Below are 22,040 nucleotides of genomic sequence, written 5' to 3' on the forward strand. Positions count from 1 at the left end.
CTTTTTTCACTTGCTTCTCATATGACTGAGCCAGCGCTAAGAAGCTTTTCCCTTTTTTTGACTGATTATTGGTGAAGAACGAGATATAATTTGTTTCTTGCATGGCTTGCATTGAACTAAATAGGGTGTCACAGAAGTTGCAGATTTATTCTGGAAAGCATACCGTGAGCCTTCTGCATTATATAGGTGTAACAGCATAACAATTTGGTGGCTGCAAATTTTCTCTCTCTCTTTTTTTTTTCCTTTTCTGTCTTTTTTCTTTCTTTGACCTCTTCCTCAGTAGTCCCTACCCCTTCTCTCTTTGTCTGTACTATTGTTGAAGAAGTTTGTTGAATGCTGCATAAAAGCAAAATGATTGATTTAAGGACACACTTAAAAAGATAAAAATATCAGCCTGCTTAAATTTTTTTCGTGAAAACTTATTTTTAATTAAAATATTGTGACAATGTGCTGTCTATCCCTGTGAAATTGGAACCCTCTTTGAGATGACAGGATGAGGGAATGGGATGCTGGACCTGGAAGATTTCGCAATGCCTTGTGGAAAATTTACGCCTCAAATGCCTCGTTCCACTATTTTTGTGGAGTTATTCCATAATTAACTCCATCCATCTGCCTCTCTTGTTGCACTACAGCTTGTCGCAGGGGAAGTTACTGAATCCAAAAATAGCAACTGATTAACTCCCAATTTCTTGATGCATGTGCAGTTGCCCTTTCCTGCACCCTCTCTGCCAGACTATTGCCCCGATATATGTTGGGAGGAAGAAAAGTTCCCCGATGGACCTGGCTTTCTCCAGGAGATGCTGGTCGGTCTCGCCAAGGGAAGATGCTGCTCTGTTTGATGTGCACAGTGAAGTTATGCCACCTACATGCGGGTTTAGATTTTGGTGCTCTCGTCAAAGAATACTTCTTGACGGGAACTGCTGGCAGATGTACTCAAAAGCTATTTAGCAGCCTTCGAAAGATGGGAAGGACTCTAAAGCTGATAAACCCGTGGCCTGTTTCTTTGCAGGGGGATGACAGGGATGAGTGACACACCAGCTAGCTAGATAGTTGCTATGTCGGAGAGCGCGAGTTAGATGTCGCCTCTTATTGCTCTGAATCATCCATTGAGAGTCCACAAAAGGGTACTGACAGTTTTTTTTTCTTGCCTGCTAAAAATGTCTGAAACGGATCACCACAAAGTCATCTAAATGTATGAGGGCAGGGACAGTGGCAGCGTCGCCAAGGGTTGAATCAGGACTTGCAGAGCTTACCTTAACATCCCTCTGTGAGGCCAGTTCAAGCTTAATTGTTGAGAAGTGAGAATTAAATTGCTGTGAATATCTGTAATTTACTACTGTAGTTTGTGGAAACGTGTGTTTTTTTTGTTTGTTTGTTTGTTTTTAGCAGAGTGCTTTTCTAATACCTCAGTGATCTGCAACCTGCCAGTGTTAAGTGAAACACTCAGTGCTGGGAAGTGGGTTCAAATGTTGGACGAAAGAACTACTTGGACAAATCCCTTTATTCAAAGTGCCCTTAGCGTAGATGCTAGTGAACAGCAGCCATACCTTACTCCACCTGTAAATTCCTTCCAATAGGATGTGAAGCAAGCAGGAGTTTGATCTGATGCTGTGGTGTGTTTTTCTGCCAGACGCTGTAATTAGGAAGGAGCGAGCCTGACTGAGTGTGAGCAAGTTTTTGTGGTATTTCTATAAAAGTTAGTCACAACTTGGTCAGGATATTGAGATTACAGTATATATGTCTGTGTTCTCTTTCAGCTTCTTTGATGGTATGTTTTTCTCTTTTTTTCTATCTTGAATTTTATTTTAGTGCAATTTTCCTGCTTGTTAGTAAACAGCTGCTTTATTTCTTGCCAAAGTTAAGTTTCTTTTGGTAGGGAACAAAAAGATTGATAGGAAAAAATTTTCTGGTGATGAACTAGGTATTATAAAGAGGGCAAAGTCTAAATGGCTGTAAGTGGTATCAGAATACAAACTTTTACAGCATCTCCGACTGACAAAGTACAGGTTGGTATCCTAGTAAAGTAATGGTTTACTTGAGATTTTTGTATAACCAAGAGTGACTCGATCAGGCATTTATGCTCTGCCACCACAGTGCTGAGACTCTTAAAACATTAATCATCTGAATGACTCTTATACCCTGGCTGGGGCTAGGGTATGTTAGCTGGGGAAATCCGGACTGAGAGCTCAGTGAAACGTCCTCTTTCAGTGTCTGTTCTGGTTCCTCGACAAGCCGGGAGCGGCATCGTGGTGGTGCTTTACCTAGTTTGTATGTGAGGCGCTCATTGGAGCCAAGTGCTGTGGGAGAGCTGATTTGCTTTGGCTAAAGTCAGCTTTCGTGTCTCTGAGCAAAACAGCTCATTAAGGAAGAACATTTTCCCACTTCTCTCTGATAAATAAGTGCACAAAGCTCACACCTGTTTTTTAGGAAAATGAATAATTTTTATCTTGCTGTCCTAACAAAGAAGTATGTGTCTTTTTAGGAAAGCGTTTTGCTCTGTGTTTGAGGGGAAGAAAACTTGTGGTGTGTACAAAGAACATAGATTTTTTTTGGAAAAGGACCAGAGCTCTCTGTAGCTCTGGTGGTTCAGTTCAGGAAAGTTTCCTTCAGTGTTTCCATGGAAGTGATAGTATTCGTCTAAGGCTCGCACGCACAGTGTCAGCGTTGCTGAAACCGCAGATGGTGCTGCTCTCGGGAACCCCTCCTCTCCTTGGGCACAACCCTGCCAGATGCTGGGCAACGCTTGCAAGAATCCGGGCTGCTACTGCCCTCATTCAGGGCCGAAGGTGCGCAGTACGTCCCAGGACAAAATCCATGGTCACCAAAGTTGTTGATGAAGCCCGTGTTGCTATCCTCAAATGCATACTAATGGGGCTTTGACAGAGGGGACTGTGAATGGCTCTTCTGAAAGGAGCATTAGCCGTGTTTTCCTTAGGAGATTTGTCTGTTCTGAGAACTATTACTAGTAAGGAAACGCATCATCAAGAGGCCTTGATTCTCCCAGGAATCGCTGATGTTTAGAAGTGTGCAGCTTTTACCTGGGGAGGAGTCAGTTGTGTCCTTGACTTACTGTGTGCAGGAGAAGATTCATACTGTATTCTGTGTTTATCAACCATGGCAGTGTTACAGGTCGTGTGAGCTGTGAGTGATGGTCAGCTGCGTGCAGATCTTTGATCACATCCTCAGGGAAAACAGGGCATTGTTTTAGTAAGAATACACACCGGTAGCCTGCAGCTTTAGCTTAGGACCCGAGATGTGGGAAGTCTGATTTCAGGTCCCACTCCTGCGGCGACGGCACCTGTGGCCTTTGCAAGGCACTTCAACTCATGTTTGTAAAGTGTTTGTAAAGTACTGCTGTATACCTGGCTCTCAGTAGTATTGTGGGACTTCATCTGTTGGGTGGTTTGTTTCAGCTACATAAAGATAAAGAAGGAAGTCCTTTTTCTGTTTCTGAAATAACACCTTTCTTGAAGTCCATAAAACACTTTGATCCTGAAGAGGGTGTCGTAATTTCTAATTACTGATGTGTGTTTGTAGTGCTAATGACCATGCTTCTTGAAGCCTATTACTGTTACTCAGAGCTCCAGCACAGTAATAATACATCTAAGTAATTTTGAAAGTAAACTCCTTACCTATTTGTGCAGCAAATGTACTTCTGAAGCGTAAGAGCAACACACTATCATTTTATATTTAATGTAGCACCATAGTAAATTTAAACAAAACAACGAAGTGTCAACAGGACAGCTTACACGTTTTGAGGTATTCATGTATGTCAAGCATGAAGAGTTTTCAACAGCAGTAGTTGCTCACACAGATTTATTCACTATGTAGACTTTTTCATGGCTCATAGAGTGATGGATTAACTTAATTTTTAGTTTAATCTCTTTCTTTTCACTTCAGTAATTCTTTGATACTAGCAAAAAATTAGGGTGAATTTGGAACCATTCACCAGCCATTAGTAATTGTGTGTGTTACAGACTGCACATGGAGCAAAACAGGTTGCTTGACTTTTTGGTGAGTAGGAAGCAAGCCTTGCTTGCAAGAAGTTTTTAAGCAGTATTTCAGTATCTGTTGCATACAATGTGTGACCACAATTTTCCCTTCTTTCAAATAAACCTTGTTCTAAGATAACTTTAAACTTTTTCCTAGTTGTTATAATCACTTTACTGCTCCAGTGCTTATGTATGCTAATATAGTAAAGATTTCTTTTTCGATTTCTCTGAGAGTTTGTATGCATGAGGACAGCAGAACTGGGCCTCACTGTGCTCGTGTGTTACAGGTGATTCCCTTTTCCATGGGGCGAATGCTGCTGGGTAACACTAGGTTTCTAGCAAATTCCTTCCTCCAGGAGTACAAAGAGAATTTAAAGGCTCCATGCTACAGTTGCAGTGATTAAAATATGCCAAGAAAATGATTGTCTGCTTCTGCATATAAAGAATACAAAAATACAATAACAAAGAAATGAAACTCGTATCAAAAAGAGAATTGACTGACTCGGGCAAACTTTTTTGTAAGGTGTTTAGGTGCTAAAAATCACAAACAGCTCTCTCTTAGGCTTGCTTGGCACAGTGCTCTTTCATTAACTTGCCATACTTACGTTTCTGGAACTGTGGAAGAATTTGCATTCTCACTCAAGTCCTGCTTTTACGTAGCTCAGTGAAGAATATTCTGTAGGCTCGAGACCTTACTAGGTGTCCTGTTTGGTATTCTCTGCCCTAAATGGGACTGCTTTATGTTGGCTCAGGCACCATCAGCCATCATGCTCCTTTTAATGCACTTGAAAAATCTTTTTGACATCAAGGTTTGCAGTCAGCAGGTCAGAACTTTCTAGTTTTTGCTTTTGAAGAAATTGGCTACTTTAGTTAGTTTTCTATCACAGTGGAGGAAAAAGATGTAGAAGAAGAAAGGCCAGATATACATGGATGAGATGACTTTTATACTTTTGAAGAGCCACATTGAAAAATTACCCCTCAATAAGTCAACTTGACTAAAACACAGCAGGAAATTACTTTTGGGCAAAGATAGTCAAATGGCAGACTTCACTTTGCCTCTGGAACGGGTCCACCGCTTCCTTCGGAGCATGCCCAAGGATGCCGTGGTGAAGTTACCCCCGGACCCTGACAAAAATTGCTTGGTTCTTTCCTGTGGCCTGTAAATTCAGTGCGTCATTACATTTGATACCTCTCTGTAGCTTATATTCCTAGACTGTTGCCTTTAGTATGGTGTCCTGGCAAGGGAGAAAATTGTATGATGTTTGGGGATGGGGGGAGTAGGCAATAGGGTTGTCTCCTTCAGTCTGGGAGGTGAGTTACCCTGTGAATTCCCCGAGCAGGGAATTGCTCAGGGCTACCCTTCGAGTTACCCTGTGATTTCCTATTACTGCGATATCAATGGTAGTAGAAATACCAAAAGGTTTTCTAAAGATGATGTTACCTGTTCTGCTTCCAAAGGGGCTGTAGTTACCGGGTTATGTGTGCACACCCTGATGGCACCCATAGGAATAGTTCTCCTTTTCTGCTAAGTTTGTGATAGACTTGTAGGAAGATACAGGAAACTGTTAATACTTAAGCCAAGGAAAGCACTGAGCTAGAGCTATGCAAATAGAATCCGTAAAAAGAGTATAAATAACATATGCATTTATAACAGCAGAAATATGCAGGGCTTTTAAAGTCTTACTAAAGATATATGGTACATCTGCTGCAAGCACCTGTGGTGTTGTAGCATTGTGAACTCACTTTTTTAACACATGAAATCATTCTTTTTTCCACAGACTTATTGCCATTCTGTTTATTTTTTCTAAATATCTAATTTTAATATTTTCCTTGAAATGAAATTAAGAGAATATACACAGGCCAGAAGGATCCATTTTAAAACAGTTAAAAGAAAGGATACTGTTGTTTTTTCTCTTGCTTCCCCTTCTGTCTTTTTTTCCTTTCCATTCTCTCCATCACTGTTCTGTGTGGAGAGAATCTGCCATGCTTGGTAAAGTAGCGTTCTCTCTCCCTGAGCCGTTAGATACCTGTTTCCTGAGAAAAATCTGAACTTGAGATTTGCAGCCCTGTAGCCCAGACACCAGCTGCTTGAGCTGAGTGTTACTCCACGCCATATCCGTCTGTGAATGTGGCATTTGGGAGCTCAAGGTGGAAGAAGATGGAAGAGAACTGGAGGGATGATAAATGCACAGTAACACACATCAGGAAAAATAATGCTAACTGTGCATATACAGTCGTGGGCTCTAAACTAGCTATTGGTACACAAGCAAGAAACACTGGACTGATGGATAGTTCTCTGAAGACATCTGTTCAAAGCTCAGTGATAGTCAAAAGGCAATAAAGCATGTGGAATTATTGGGAAGAGAATTGAAAATGCAAAAAAAAAAAAAAAAAAAAAGTCCCTGTGTAAACTAAGAGCATGCCCTCATTTTGACTAAGGTGTGCCATTTTGATTCCCCATTTCAAAAGCAGTGCAAAGAACTGGAAAAGGTATGATGGAGGAGACAGAGATGGTCATACATGTGAAACAATTTCCATACAAGGAAAGCATAAAAGGACTGGAACTTGGAACTGGAAAAAACATGGTGATAGAGAGATGCAGGCTGTAGTAAAGGAGGAAATATACTCCACAGTAATGTTGGGCAGATCTGTTCTGTTGGCATGGTGATGATTAAACATTATTGTCTGAATGAAATCATTAGTTGGAGAAGTCCTTAAATTATTGATTGGCTGAGGGTATGTGGATGTACTGGAGAAAGACCTTATTTCTTATTCTTGTTCCCCAATTATGTACTCCTACTACCACCTATCACACAGAAAACAGTGGACTAGACAGACTTGTTAAACCTAGTTTAGCTGGGCTCTTCTGGGCAGTTTTTCTAAAAAGCCATAGAAAAATAAGAGATTATAGATTCTGCTTTTCATCAAGACAGAAATACTGCATGAACAGTCTCTCCCTTTACTGAAACAGAAATATACATTAAAAATTGTTCAAGTGTTAGCTCTCTTTTTTCTTTCATCTCTGCCCATATTATTCACTGTATTTCTCTGTTAAGGTTTACATTAAGCCACCAGTGATGGCTTAATAAAGAAGGAGAACCCTGGGAAAACAGAGGTAGATAGGAAATATTGGAGGATTAGGACAGATTTTCTGGTGCAATGGAGCTGCATTCAGCACCAAGTTATAGATGGGGAACTGGGATGGAAAGTTTAGGGAATGGTCCTTATGACAGCCCGAACATTTCAAAAGTGGAACTGAGCTGCTTCTTCTGTTCCTGCCCCAGAGACACAGTGCTCTCTGAAAAGGGGCAAATAACGAGTGAGTGACAAGGTTATGAGCTATTGATTCAGTTCAGATACAATGCAAAATCAGCTGAAATCTTTCTGAATTTTTCTACTAATTCCATAAATGCCTGAACTGTAGCAAGCAGTAATAATTGTATGATATAGTGGTGTGCTAAATAAAATTCAACTTATATTAACCAGTTCAGAGTATTGTAAGAGCCTATGCTTTTACATAAATGTAAAAGATGTAAAAAGCTCTACATTTTGCCACTTAATTTCTGGCCTTGCCTGGAGTGAAAGACAGCTACTTATATGCAGGGGGGCTTTGTTTAAATCACACTGCAATCAACAGGAGCTCTTTCAGTGAATTTTGGAACAGGACCAGCATTTTTAATCTAGCTTTAAAGGCTTATAAGGAGTCTGCCAGTTCAGATAAACTCTTGGTAACAAGCCAGGTTTGGGGGTCCATGACTGAATTAAAACTGAGTCTTTTCTTATTTATCCTTTTTTGCAGCAAAAGTGCTTTTATGGATTGAATGTATGTACAAAAGTAGAAAAAAAATATGATTCCTCATCTTCTGCTTAATGGGTACACAAAGAATATGAACAGTACTTGCCAGTCATTGCTATCAAACTATCATAATATTTTAAAATAGAGACAACCAGAAGAGTCTGTGGAGCCATTAGGTTTGAAATAGAAGAAAAAAGAGAAATACCCTGCAGTACTTATAGGTATTTTATTTTATTTTGATTTTCTCCATCTCTCCCTTTGCTGTCTTATTTCTGACTTGTCTCTCTTGTTCTAAGCAGTCTGGGCAATAGAGGCAGCCAGTTTTAACAGACTTGTAGACTCTTTTCTGATCTGTCCCCACTGAAAATGTTGGATGACATTTGTCTCATTGTGTTATATAATTTGTTTTGCTGAATCCAGAGGATTAACCTGTAACGCCCCTGACTCTAGTGGGATCGTGATTTGCCTCAGTGTCCTTAAGAAGTCTCTGAAGTTATACATCATTTAGGAATCAACCGTGTTGCTTGTTTGAGGCCCTTATTTAGCTGAGAGCCACATTAAGATCTTGAAATAACACACATTGCTAGACATGATCGTGCACAGCTGCAGATATTGAAAACAAAAGTTACTCTAATTAAGGCTGATAATCTCCTGCTAATCTGTGTTCAAAATGTTGTTTATTCATATTGTAGTAGAAAGAAGCTGGGAAATGTGACTAAGATTGAATCACTTTAAGGTTACTGAACAATTGGAAAATGATACTCGGTCACTGATTGCTTGTTGTCAAATGAAGATGTCATTGTCAAATGTTCTTTTTATTAAAGTCTTAGATTATAGCTCAAAATGAACTTAATAAATTGGAAAATGTCCTGAAATTAAGATGAAATTCTGAAAAGATCGGTGCAAAATGCTGCACTTAGGAAACCAAACAGATGGTGAAAAATTGACTAGACAACATTTCAGAGGTTACACTAGAGCACATCCTGAGTATGAGCTGAGAATGTGGAAGAGTGGCAAAGAAAGGTGGGTATCATTCCGATACACGGTAACAGAAATTCCAGGAAGGAAGTAACTTTTTTTTCTTCTATGCTCTGCGCTGACGAGGCCTTGTCAGGACAACTGTACCAACACCTTGCTATAAGAAAGCTATGAAAAGATTTCAGCGGGCAGCAGTAGGAGTTATAAGAATTATAGGAGACATGGCCTTTGAGGAAAGATTGAAAGAAAACAATATATATTTGATATAAAAAAGGATGAAGACATGGAGAAAATTGTTTTCTATGTCAAGCAAAGGTAAGATGAGAAAAAAATCAGCTGAATAGACTCTGTTATTAAGAAAGATTTCCTGACTCTGAGGACACATGGGAACTGGGAAAAAAATGCATACTACGAAACCCTCTTCCCAGAAGCGTTTTTACCATAGGCTATACAAACAAGTGGTTGAGATGTCTAAATGTAAGTGTCTTACAGTAAAGAGAAACTGGACAGAGGCGGGTATGAACCGGATGTTTTTGGATGCTTGGGGTAAGCTTTCTTCTACGCACTGGTCCCTCGTCCCATTGCAGATCATGTCAAGGGATGCTGCTTCACATAGCTGTGCAGGAGAGAGTTGAATCTGACATGTTCAAACCAGCCTCTAGGTTTGTAGGAGCTAGAAAAAAGTCAGAGGTTATGCTCATGTTTTTGTATGTGTGAGGTAAGAGCAGGAGACGGGCTGTACAATTCCTCTTTTTTCTTCTTGTTCTGCCTAGGTTGAACTTAGAGTTGGATGTGAGCTGGAACCAGTTTTGGTCCCCCTGAATACATAGGGCGATATAGAGAGACCAGAACTCTCTTCTTCTGTCCGAGCCTCATTGAAGTTTAAGGCCTTGTTGTTGAAGCCAGATGTTTATCTGAGTAGTATTCTAGCAGGGAATTTTATGGGAAGATGGTTGTACATATCCTCTTCCACCAAGTATGTTCACATTTTTTTTAGAGTAACCTGGAGTATTAGTCCTCTGTCAAAATAGGTAGGAAGAACTTTTGGCCCCTTGCTTTATCTTGAATCTATGTATGTGGGTTAGGGAGATTGATGAGAAAAGCCTTACCCTATCCTATAATGAAAATGATCAGCTGAGAAAACGTAGCTTGACTTTCAAATCTGTGTCCAAACATGTTTGAGACACTGCCACTGAATTTTTAAATCCTTTTTCCATCTTCTCGCAGAATATGTTTACATTAATTTAAAACCCGGGAGACAGTCTAACATTCATTGAAACTAGCCTTTTAAAATCTTATTTTTCCAGAGAACATCCATGTTGTTAATATTATGATCCGACCTACAGTTAAAAGGGATAACACTTCTCTGGCTCTGGTATTCAAGGACAAGTAGGAACTGTTTGGGTGACGTTTCCAGAGTAGATAAACTGTAGAAGCGGTAATGTTGCATTATTTGCACAAATTTCACTTTCACTTAAGTGATATGCTGCTGATTTTGTCAGATATGTGGATCAAAGACAGCCAGCATAAGGTTTTTTTGAATTTTGATGAATCTGACAGCTTTATTATCATCATGAGTTCTCTTAGTGTGCAGACTGGGTGGACAGTATTTCTCACAGAGCCTTGCTGGGGTATTCTAGCTTGACCCGACACTGTGAGCTTGGAAGGCGTTTTTTCTTTTTTCCTTTTCCTGTTTTCCTCTCATTTTGGGGTGAATTCTAGTTAGGTAATGAGCTGGAACTAACTTTTGATCCTTCCATCTTAAAACACATGACAATAGTTTGAAGAGGGCAAATTTGCTTCTCATCATGATGAATGCTGTAATTAGCAGTAAGTTTCTGAAACTTGGCAAGGCAAGAAAGGGTGTCATTCAGCAAAGTAATTATTTTTCCTGAGAAAAGGAAACAAAATGGAGAAAATTAAAACTACAGTCGGCGGTATGTTAGGGAGCAGGACGTTTTCCAAGGCCTCACCATTCGATAATTACACTGACGTGATACAGCCATTATAAGGCATCACTAAGAAAACTGATGTAAAGGAAGTAATAGAGGGTAAAGAAGTAGAAACCCTTTAGCAATGCCTTTGTATGGCTATATGTAACAAATCTCATTTCAGATTAATTACTTGTTGAAAACTATGAGCTTAGAAACTATATCAGTAGATAAAGATTTTTCTTCCGGCTTCGCTAAAACCGTATGTCTGCCAAATTAGCAATTACGGTGCCATTTAGCTGAAGATATCTTGCATTTAGAGTGATATTCTTTTTATGAGGTCCCGTGTATAAGATATGTATTTTATAATACAACAGACTATCACTAGTGATTGGCCCTTTTCATCTAATCGTCTCAGCTCATGCTTTGTACTTGCTGCCAGAGTAGATAGCCTAAGGAAATAAAAAGAAACTATATTTACAGATACGTCCTAGGTTACCTCTAAGCTGAATAAAAAGAGCTATTTGCGCTTGTGTAAGATGGCATATAGATGCCCATTTTGCAAACAGCTGCATGGGTTGGTGTTGGTACTGAGGATACTGCTCTCGCTGCTCTGTGTCACCTCTGGGACACTGTCCCTACAGAGCTGCCAGTGCAAAGGATCACAGGACTACTTCCCCTTATTATAAAGGGAGACTTCTTTGGCTTGATCTATGCTATTAATGAAGGCACATAACAATTAGATCATTTTAAATGAAGTGGACTAGGTAATGCGCACAAAATGCCTTGCACTGGCAGAACTGTATGGCTGATATCCATTAGTTGATGGGTGAAAGCTAATGTTTGGGGATGTTACCATCTTCAGCTGGCAGATTCAAAAGATCTGCCAGCTAATGTGAAAACTAAATACCTAATTCAGTATTGGTGCATGAATAGCCTTGAATCTGTGGTATGAAAAATAAATTATTGATATACCAAAATAAATCATTGATAAGAGTATCACAATAATTTTTAGATGCACCCACACCAAATCTTTTTCTCTTTTTTTGGTTTGTTTTTCTAGGTGGTATTAGTGCATTTTGGTGAGGATGTATATGTATGAAAAGACTGGCAATTTTAGTGAAGAAGGGAAGATATTTCTGTTTGGAGGCATAAACTCGCCAGTTTTCTCACTTTATCTTTCTCTTATTGTGCTGGTTCTGATCTGTATGTGTTTGATCATTTTTGTCTTATAAAAATGTATGACACACAAGTGTATAGCGTATAGGTGCTATTATATGGAAAATAATTGCACCATTAAGAGCTACCTCTTAAGAATTTTTTTTTGGTTAAGCAGTCTTTGTGATTGGTTTTTCTTTCAACCAATAATAGGTTTGTACAAGTCAGCTTTGCTGACTAGTGCAGAAAGTTAGACATAGACAGACTTTGGGTAAAAATGATGAGCCAGAAATTCATTATGTAGATTCAGGTTGTTAGAGTCAAGCTCAGTAAATTTTGTAGACTTATGGATGTCACTGTAGATTTACATTCTGAAAAAGATGATAACAAGGTGCAGAAAGCTGATGCTCTGGTGAGGCAGTAACTTAAAGGGATTAGCTTTGAGCTCTAATTTGAACTAAGGGAATAAATTCTGTGGAAGATAAAGAATTTCTGCTGACAGTTTTGAATTATTTTATTCATGGGGACAAAGTGAAGTGCTACTGGAACAAAAGAGAAAGCTACAAAATGCTTTCAGGATATATTTTTGTTTTTAAGTCCTTCCTTAGATATCTGAATTGGATAATGTACATTGTCAACCCTGGATACATGAGATGTGCATATATGTATTATTATCTGTACAGAATCTGACACCAAACCAGACACAGACAGACTGCACTGATACTGTGATAGCATCTAACAGTAATACTAAAACTTACAATTGTGTTGTTGTCTTTTTCTTTGAGATGGTGCCTGGTTTTGAGATGCATTTGTATAGGAAGTTGTTCTCTGTTAACTGCAATATGCTCCGTCTTCCTTAACATCACTCCCATGTCTTTCCAAAGTGCTAAATGTCTTTATTGTTTTTCCAAAGTCAGGAAAGAAGGCTGTATTACACCACTAAATTCCATGATAGCAGGTGCTATCATTTGTTAGTTAATGATTTCCTATTGATTTCCGTGGATGACAGGTTTCTTAAAGGCTGTTCCTATTCTCATTTCTGTCTGTCATCCTTTGTGATTTGTGGTGACAGTTGCTTTTAAAGAATAAAACAGATTCTTTTTGAAATCTGTTCTTTTATAGTGAGTTCCTCTGCCAGAGGCCTGTCACTCTCCCACTGAGGTAGTTGTTGACATTTACCAAAGCACAGCAATGTTTAATTTAATATTTTTGTGCTTTAATGTCATATTCCCAAGACAACGGTTTGTCATTTCTCTCTCCCAATATAGGTAATAACAGGTACCTTCAGAAAATCCTTTTATTCTTTAGCATTTGGGCTTAATTAGTGTAACGTTATTTTAGCGCCTGATTTGCAGACCTTCCCTCATGCAGGATTATGGAGTGAGCACCCCTGTTGCAATCGGTAAGGCTGGGCGCGCAGTAAGAGAGAGTACCTGACAGATGAGGAAGAGCTGCAGAGCTGGGCATTTAAGTTACAAGAATAATAGGACAGTATAGGATGACTGTATATGTATCGATTCTGTCTTAAAAATCAGGGCTTCAGGGTGTTTTCAGTATCTTAAGTAAGTAATCACAAATTTATTTACTGCAGTCGTAGATGAGAGAAGCATTTTAAGCAGGACCTGGAGAACAGGTGAGTTAAGGTAGGATAGTAAGACACCGCAGTGCTGTACGATGGTGCCGTAGCACTGCACAGAGCAAATCTGCTGGTGTCTTAGAGCTCTGCTCTGGAGATGGCTAGACTTCTTCCTTTGCATAGAAGAAAGATGGAAAAAAGTGAAAACTTAATGCCAAGTTTATTAACATTGTTTCTCACATGGTAACTCCTGTGACTTTTGCACTGATATTGGAGCAAAAACACAGACTTACTTTTTGTATGAAAACAGTGAAAAAAGAAATTGCTTTGGGGAATACCAGTAAGGCTTATGACAGTAAGCGAGCATCTTTATGTATATGTGTGCACACACATCTGTGTGTATATATGCATAGATATATATGCTTGTATATATGTATATGTACACACACATGCGCACACGTGTGTGTGTATATATACATATACCAGCATATATTTTGAGACTTACAGTGAGGTTTATTTGCTCATTTTTTAGTGAAGACCCTAAAAGTTTAGGAAAACAAGGTAGCTTGAGTTAGTGCAATCTCAATAAATGAAATCATTTTGTAAGGTTTCCCGCATTTTGAATTGGTATCTAAGGAGAAGTCGATGCAGCTGAGGGGCCAGCAGCATTAGCTTCTGAAGCTTTCGGTGTGAAATAGTTCCCCAGATGTGGAAGTCTTCCCTCGAGAGAGCAACTGCGCAGGGTACGCAGCCTTGCCGAGGCACTGTGGAGCGACAGTTTGAAACACGGTTAGCCGGAGCTGGAGGCTCCGTTTGTCCAGGCGTGTTTTTGGTCGGGGCTGTTTCTGCTTTTGTTAAAACCCTGCAAGGGAGGAGCGGCGTCGGCGCCCTGCCCTGGGAGGCCGGGCGAGGGCTGGCCGGCTTCAGGGAGCGGGAGGGGGCACTGCAGTGGCTGGAGCAGGGAGCTGCTTCTTGTTGGAGTATGCAAGTGTGTAATTCTCTCCCCGACCGCAAAGGGATCACGTCTGTACCGAACTCGACGCCGTTTCGGCAGAGGACCCCCGCTGTGGCGCGGCAGAGCCGGGAGCTCGGTGCAGGGCATGCTGCCACGGGCTGGCGAGGTGCCTCTGCAAGGGTTGAGTGGGAGGGGACTGGAGGCTGGATGGGGAAGGAAAAGTGGGGAAAACTGTTGAAGGTCCTCTATAACTTGCAGGAAAGTAGGTGGAGGGGCTCGGAGAGACTGTCCTCACTGCTTTGTGTCTTCAGTTATCCTTGGTTCATCCTTTGGAAAACGTACAGAAACTTTAGGAATGATTTATAATCAGCTGATTAACTTAAGATCAGCTGGTAATAAAAACACATGACCTGAATAGCTAACAGAAATACAAAGAGAGGTACTGACAGAAGTATACGGTTAAAAATAGGAGATGATTTGCACTCAGCAGATGAAAGAAAGAAGGTGCTGGCATTAAGCTCCTTAAAACGTAAATGCCTGGAAAAGGGAGGAAGAAAACCAGGGAGTGAATAGGAGAGAGACTTTCTAGGAAGTGGGGAAGAGGGAGGGACAGTTACAGATGTGAAGAAAACCTGATAAATGCAGAGGTTACGGGGACACAGCCGCTATGACATTAGTTTGCAAAATAAAAATTCTTTGTATTAAGGAAAAAAAAAAAAAGAAAAGAAAAATGCCCGCATGGGATGTGCCAGAAAGGCGGAGTGGAACTTTCTCAGCGTTCCTTTTTTTCCCTGCGGTAGGGAGTGCTGTTTCTGTGGGGTGACCTTTAAGGATCCTGCCTGTAAGAGCTTCCAATGGAAGCGGGATAAAAGTGTGGATTAGTCAAGCTGTAGACTGACTTAGCAGTATGCCCAGTTCTTAATTTCTAGACTGTGCTCCTCAGCCTGCTGCTAGAGAGTAGTTGTTGAACCTGGAGGCTTCGGTATATTAGAGGCTTTGGTAAAGGGAGTGAATTATTTGTCCTGATGAGCAATTTAGATGGTTACGGCTTTGTGCCTTTACCTGCATACATGTACCGTGATCGTGTGGTACCATTAGCTCCTGCTGTACATTAACGTGATGCAGATGTTCTCTGGTTATCTCTCTTCTGATGAAAGAAAGTCATGCAGTACAAAAGGGGAAGAAATACGTTATAGCGCAGGACTTTCTCTGGAATGCAATGAACAGGTAGTGTTAGTTCAGTAAGTATATAGGGGGGAAAAAAAGGTACATGGAGGGAAGCTAAATGACTGGACGACCACCATTTAGCAAGTAAAGCCAGAATCAGTAATAAAAACGAGACGCAGGTAGAAAGCGTCGTCTTTGTGTAAACCTATGGAGATATTTTTGAAGTAGTATCTATGTCTGATTATCTTAAAAAGGAAAAAAAATAATTGCAGCAGTTTAGTAACGTATAGCAAGGCTCCTAAATTACATTTTACATTAAAAACACCATATGTCAAGATCTTTTAGCTGTAAGAAACTTTTTAACCTTTTTACTTTGGATTAAAGGAATTAGTTCTGTTACTTGGAGAGATCGAATTGTTCTGGGTGCTTCTGGGGGGGAGATGATTTAAGATTTTTAGAGACAGCACAGTGGGGAACCACATTCTGACTCAGTGAACCACCACAAGTTAATCAGTACTTTTCACTCTGTATTGTTTTTTTTCTTGCTTTTACACATCTCATGCTGTTCTCAAAATGCTAGGGAATTGAAAGAACTGACTGGCTGTCAGTACTTGGGAAAAAAATGGTATTTCACTGTGAGAGAAATGTATATATCCTTCTTTTACAACTTTTTATATCTGTCTGTCTTTTAACACTTTTTTTTTAGCTGTTGGGACCACCAGGAAAGATAAGAGAAATGCTTCTTGTGTGGAGAAAAATGTCTTCCTGTCCCCAACAGGGAAAAATTATTTGGAACAAATTTACTCATAAAGTAATTAAAAAAAAAAAAAAAAACTGCCATGAGCAAAAATTACTATTAATTTTGACTAGCTTCTAGCACTAAGCTGAAATAACTCATTCTGAAATTAGGCTTAAGCCATGAGATTTTGCTCCTCATTTCAAAGGTTGTTAGCTTCTAATTTTGAAGCATATGGCTCAGAAAATACAGTGAGAACAGTTGCAGCTCTGAATCTGAATTTTGGATACATCCAGCTGTTCTGGAGGTGTTTACTATTAAGAGTTTTGGTTCCTTCTTTTCTCTCTTCCTCCTAGCCTTCCACACTATTCATGTCTTTTTTTCATCAGTGTGTATTCCACCAGTGCTCTACTGACACAAGAGAGACAATTCTCATAGTATTTTTAGACACAGAATAAAAAAAAGGGAGGAGGAATTCACAGAAAAGCCTCTTTCTTTCACCATCTAGTCATTGTTGTAGACCTGCTACTTTCAGTAAATTTGATAGGAGTCCAGTGATTGACTGAAACAAACCCCACCTGAATCCAAACTCCAGTCTGTAACCATGTAAATCATTACCCGAAGAATATAAATGCTTCAGTTTAAGCTGGGGGTAGAGGGGAAGGAAAAGGAGTAGTGATTTCAGACATACCTATATGTCTTATGGGAAAAATACGAAAATACAAAGAAAATGGTTAGTGATATATATTTTTCTTATTTGCATTTCAGTTGGAGCTGTTTGCAAAGGCAGAGCAGTAAGCCTGGGACTACGGTGCTGTTTTCAGAAGACCAAGACTGGCTTGAGCCAGGTATAGAATAGTTTTCAGACAATCTCATCGGTTTATGTACAACCTTTAGTTGTGTTATTGGTAAAATGGTTGACAGTTTTTTCCCCAGGCCCAAACCTCATAGCACTGACATTTGGTTGCGCTAGACAGCTTAACTCTAGTGGGTCGTTATGTTAGTCTCTGTGCAGTAGAAGCAGAAGCAGCTCAATTCTTCAGCTGAAGTGAGGCAAAAAGATTTAAATCAGAAACAATCAGACAAATCCTTGATTTAAAACCATATAACCATATGCCCAGGGAGCTGTCTACTGATGTTAGACTGTTTTGTAGTTTATGTGAAGGAAATCAGCCATAAAGTGGTCAGGTCTTCACTAATCAAAGATTCTAATAATAGAATGGCTACCTGAAATTCAAGAGATAGCAATGGCTAAAGTGTATGTTTAATATCAAGCAAAATTTTGAGGAGCTTGCTACAGAATTGTACACCCTGTCATTAAGAAGATGAGATTTGGTGAGCTTGCATGAAGCATCTGTGACTTAATGGATGATACGGTTTCTTCAGTCGTCTTCTAGATCAGTACAAATTCATGTAACTGTTTCAACAGATTGTAAATTTTAAGATCGTAAAAGAATAAGGTGGGGCTTGTCAGAAAATGAAGCAAATATCCTGTGGGATTTCTGACATAATTTTATTTTTGTTCAAAAAGCATAAAAAATGCAGCTTTAAAACTGAAGAAATTCTTTAAAATTTGTAGTTGGTACCATAATTTGACTTGGAAATTCACCTGGTAATGCATAGGGCTTTTTCTGACTCTTAAAACTTTTGCCAATTGTGGGTGTGGGTGTGGGTGTTTATGTTTCTGCTTATGGAAGGGATCTTAACTCACAAGGAATGCTTAGGAAAAGCTATTCTTGGTTCTTAAATTTTAATGTATTTAATGTCCACAGTTTTTTCTAGGAACAGTAGAGCATATTAGCAAGTAGCCCATTCGTGACCAAATGTGATCATACTGTGTCAAATACTCACGTAAGGCATGAATTCTATACCATTTCAGCCACTTTTTTCCTACAAATCTATACTTCTGAGAAATACATATGAAATACATTGGAATTCTTTTACATTCTTTTATCTATTATTCTAAAGTCAGTACTAATGAGAATGAACTCCTAGAAAATAACCCTGAGAATAACTATGGCCCAGGATATTTTAAAGCTTCTTTGTTAGGTTGCAAAATAGTAAATTATGATGTCCCGCATAGCTTCCTCATGCAAAAATCCATCAATGATAGTATTATTATTATTATTTTACTGGGAAATGCACAGAAAGGTTAGGAAAATTTTGGCCTCAAACTCTGATCTAGATGCATTATGTTTATGCCATGGATGATTTCTTAGAGACCTACAAAACTACTGTCTCAGACTGGAGTCAGTAATTAGGAGCCTCCTCTCCCCTTACAGCCTTTCTTTCTTTCTTCTTTCTTCCTTGGTGTAGAGAAAGGGTTTTGCTGTCAATAAGCAACCTGGAACAACTGCTAATGGGAGTTATGTGACTAATTTCCCCACCTGCTTTGCTGCAGATGTACTGGAAATCTAAATGCAGCTGAATAACCAATTAGAGGAAACCTTAGTGCCACAACCCAGGGACAGCTTGGGGCCAGCACTGAAGTTCACATTTTTAATGATGCATCTGTCAGTGCTGCCTCAGAGCTGCTTTCATGCTACTAATGTGATAGGAAGCATGCTAAGGTTGTGATCACAGTTGCTGACTAGAATGAAAATACACAATTTTGTGAGGAGATAGAAACAATATACGTATAAATGTGCTAGGCTCTGCTCTTTTTTACTCTTTGAGAAATCTACGCTGTTTTCACTGATATCACTCCTCTTTCGGTAGTTCTCCTGAGATAACAATTTGGACCTCCAAGGCTTATTCTTCACGTAGTACCAGACTGACTGTTGATAGGAGTTTCTTTGAGGAAAGAGCTTTTCTGAAATGTAGGGATTTTAATCTGCTGTTACCTTTTACAAAGTGCAGAAGATAGTCATTCATTTGTGTGGCGTATGTTGAGGTATACAAGACCACAAAGAGAGGTATTCTCGCCCCAAAGAGCTTGAAGCCTGATGACTTGGCTGTTCTGATGAAAACCTTGCACATGCTTATTTTTAGCTGCTGTTCAGCAAATAAACTGTACAGAAACCATGTAAAGACAGGAAGCTGCAGAAATTCAAATGTGGGTGTCTCAGCTACTTATGAGGTATGCTCTGGGTTTTTTCTGTCATTAAAAAGCCCAAACTATCAAAAATCATTTGTCTGGCTAGATATCTGCTTAATGGCATCAGATCACATATTAATCCTCCCACTGATAAAATAAACATATTACACTTTTTATAGTCTCATTCTGCAAGACAGGTTATTCCAGGACTTTTGGGTATGCCAGCAAGGGAGTTGGAAATGTAAATGCTGTGACTTCCCTGCAAAGGTTTTGTTTGCAAAGGAAGATGACAGCTTCAGTCTCTTTAAAAATTCATTGTTTTATTCACATTCTCTTTTCCAGAAAATGTGATTAACTGTTTACTGGAAGCATGGAAGTATATTTACTACGCAAGCCCGTATTATTGAACATCCAAAACTTTCCTCATCCAATTAGGCTCAAATCGTGTTTACTCAGCTCTTTGCAATTAAAATGTGTTGTGTGTCAGTATTTTGTTAACTACTGTTATAGCTTAGTTTTGCCAGTGGTTAATCCCACAGTTAGCTGTATCTGTGCTACAGGTGCTGGAACAGATGCTCTGGAAGTGGAGGGAAGATTTTGTACATTTTACATTTTTCCTATGAATCTGAAGCAGATGCTTGAAGTCCAGGTTCTCAAGGTAATGTTTGAGTTTCCAGACCTTACCCTTGCTAAGATACGTGTCTAAGTTTCTCTGGAAATAGTACAGTTAGTTATATTTCTGTAGACAGAAGTTGTCCCTCCCTGCCAGCAACAAACTATTATGCTTTGTCATTCCTATGATAAGATAGGATGGGTTTAGGTCTTTGTAGAGACAGTTTGGTACCAAAAACTCTTTCTTTCTTTGAGTGGGACTAAATTTCAAATCGGGCACAAAAAGCTAGCAAGGGAATAACAAGGATATAAGAAAAAATAGATGAAAAGATTTTAAGGACACAGTTTTGCTTGTTCTTTTTAGACTAAGCTTTGAGGTACAGAGCTTCCTCTTGGACAGGATTTCTTGTGGAAGGAAGAGCCCCAGAAAATTAACGTTGCTTTCCCTTTTATTTGTTCTCTTGGATTCTAGAGGCAGGTTTTTGTTATTGGCAAGACATTTTCTATGTGGTCAAATAGCTGATGAAGAATGAGGATATATGTTTTTAATTCTGTAATTAAGGCTTTGCATTACTTAAAGGATTTTGACAGATAGGAATGACATGTATTTATGCAGATACCGCTGCCACCTTGAGTGGCTCATTCATCGGGTTCCTCTTTCCTGCTGCGGTTGTGAAGAGGTGGTCTACATTCTGATAAAAAACCTGTCATCTGTCTTGTGTGCCTGTACATATCAGTGAGATGAACTGGTTTTACTCATCCTTTGAATAGTATTTATTTTCAGACTATCATCTCTCTGTATATTCCTCTATACCAGAGGAAAATGTATTGCTTTACTATCAGGAAAGAATCATTTTTTTTCTCAAAAGTTTAGATTTTTATCTCCAGAGTTTAAAAAATGATGCTACTGCTTTTAGGGAGTACATGTCTGCAAGCTATAATGTCAGGAGACTCGCAAATGCCAGAGAGATGATTTTGATATTCTTTTTTCATGAGATTTTAAATCGTAATACTGCTTAAATGCAGTTATTAAAAGAAGTTTTAGTTTGATTGAGGCCCTACTGACTTCTAAGACAACTTGAAAACAGGGTATAAAAAGATGACATTCTTAGTTCAATTACAATGGATAATTTTTTATTGATAGTTCAGTAGCAGAAATACCTGCAATGGCACAATTGTTAGGAATGAAACCATAAGTAAGTACTTGCTCTGCAAAATCAGACTTTTTTTTAATATATAAGCTGAAATGTAGTTTTAAGTTTATGTGTGGGGAGGGTTGTATTGTTTTGATTTTAATAGGAGCCGCCTTTAGGTGAAGGTTTCTCCTTGCCTGTGGTGGCTTGCTAGACCTTCTTAGCAACTGATCTGGGCAGGAATCAACTGTACCCTGTATTAATCAACCATCGCTAAAGGTACACAGCGAATGTTCGTGAAGAAATGACAGTTGAGAAACAGGAGTAACACAACCCCTGGAGAACTTAATGGCAAATTATATTCACTAATTGTCACTACCAGCTATTGAAGAAGTCTGAGAATAACCAGAACAGTAAGAGATAAATAAGATGAAGAAACAACTAGTCCGTTCTTCTAAAAGTTGATGGCAGGTGTGTCAAGATTTCTCAGTTAATGTATTCTGAATAGCCATTATCCATGAAGAAGGTAAATTCATTCCATACTTCTTTCCAAAATTTTTTAAAAATGGTGAAATTGTTTACACAGATTGTTAAGCTGACTGAAGAAATAAAGGAGTGCGTCTATGTAAGTGGTTCAGTCAGTGACTTATTCAGGAATGAGCTGAAAAGGTATTTCTGTAATGGAAAAATGGCAGTTTTTTCATACATTGTTTTCATCTAGTTTGATATGTGTGCATAGGTGTATATGTACATTATGTAATTTGTAGAAATACTGTTGCACTTAACCCAGTAAGTAAATACAAGAAAAATTGTGCCCAGTAAAATAATTTAGTGGACAAATGGAGGCTATGTGAGCAGAAACAGGAGCTGGGAAGGAGGGGAAGATGGAACAGACATGGGGACGGTTGCATAATTGACTTCTCTACAGCGTATGACATTTTATATTCTCTTGGAGCATTTTTATAATCC

General features: G+C 39.1%; 1 protein-coding gene across 2 annotated transcripts in view; it reads left to right on the forward strand.

Annotated features, from left to right (window-relative positions):
* Positions 1-22,040, forward strand: part of SPON1 (spondin 1) — a 508,261-nt gene that overhangs the window by 201,512 nt on the left and 284,709 nt on the right. The window contains exon 5 of one of the 2 annotated variants that reach the window (XM_064512946.1): positions 17,058-17,137. The exons of the other annotated variant lie outside the window; for it this stretch is intronic. The gene's annotated coding sequence lies outside the window, so the exon portion shown is untranslated. The remainder of the gene's footprint in view (positions 1-17,057; positions 17,138-22,040) is intronic. 2 annotated transcript variants of the gene reach the window in all.

The sequence above is a fragment of the Dromaius novaehollandiae genome, chromosome 5 (assembly GCF_036370855.1).
Source record: "Dromaius novaehollandiae isolate bDroNov1 chromosome 5, bDroNov1.hap1, whole genome shotgun sequence".
In the NCBI taxonomy this organism is placed as follows: domain Eukaryota; kingdom Metazoa; phylum Chordata; class Aves; order Casuariiformes; family Dromaiidae; genus Dromaius; species Dromaius novaehollandiae.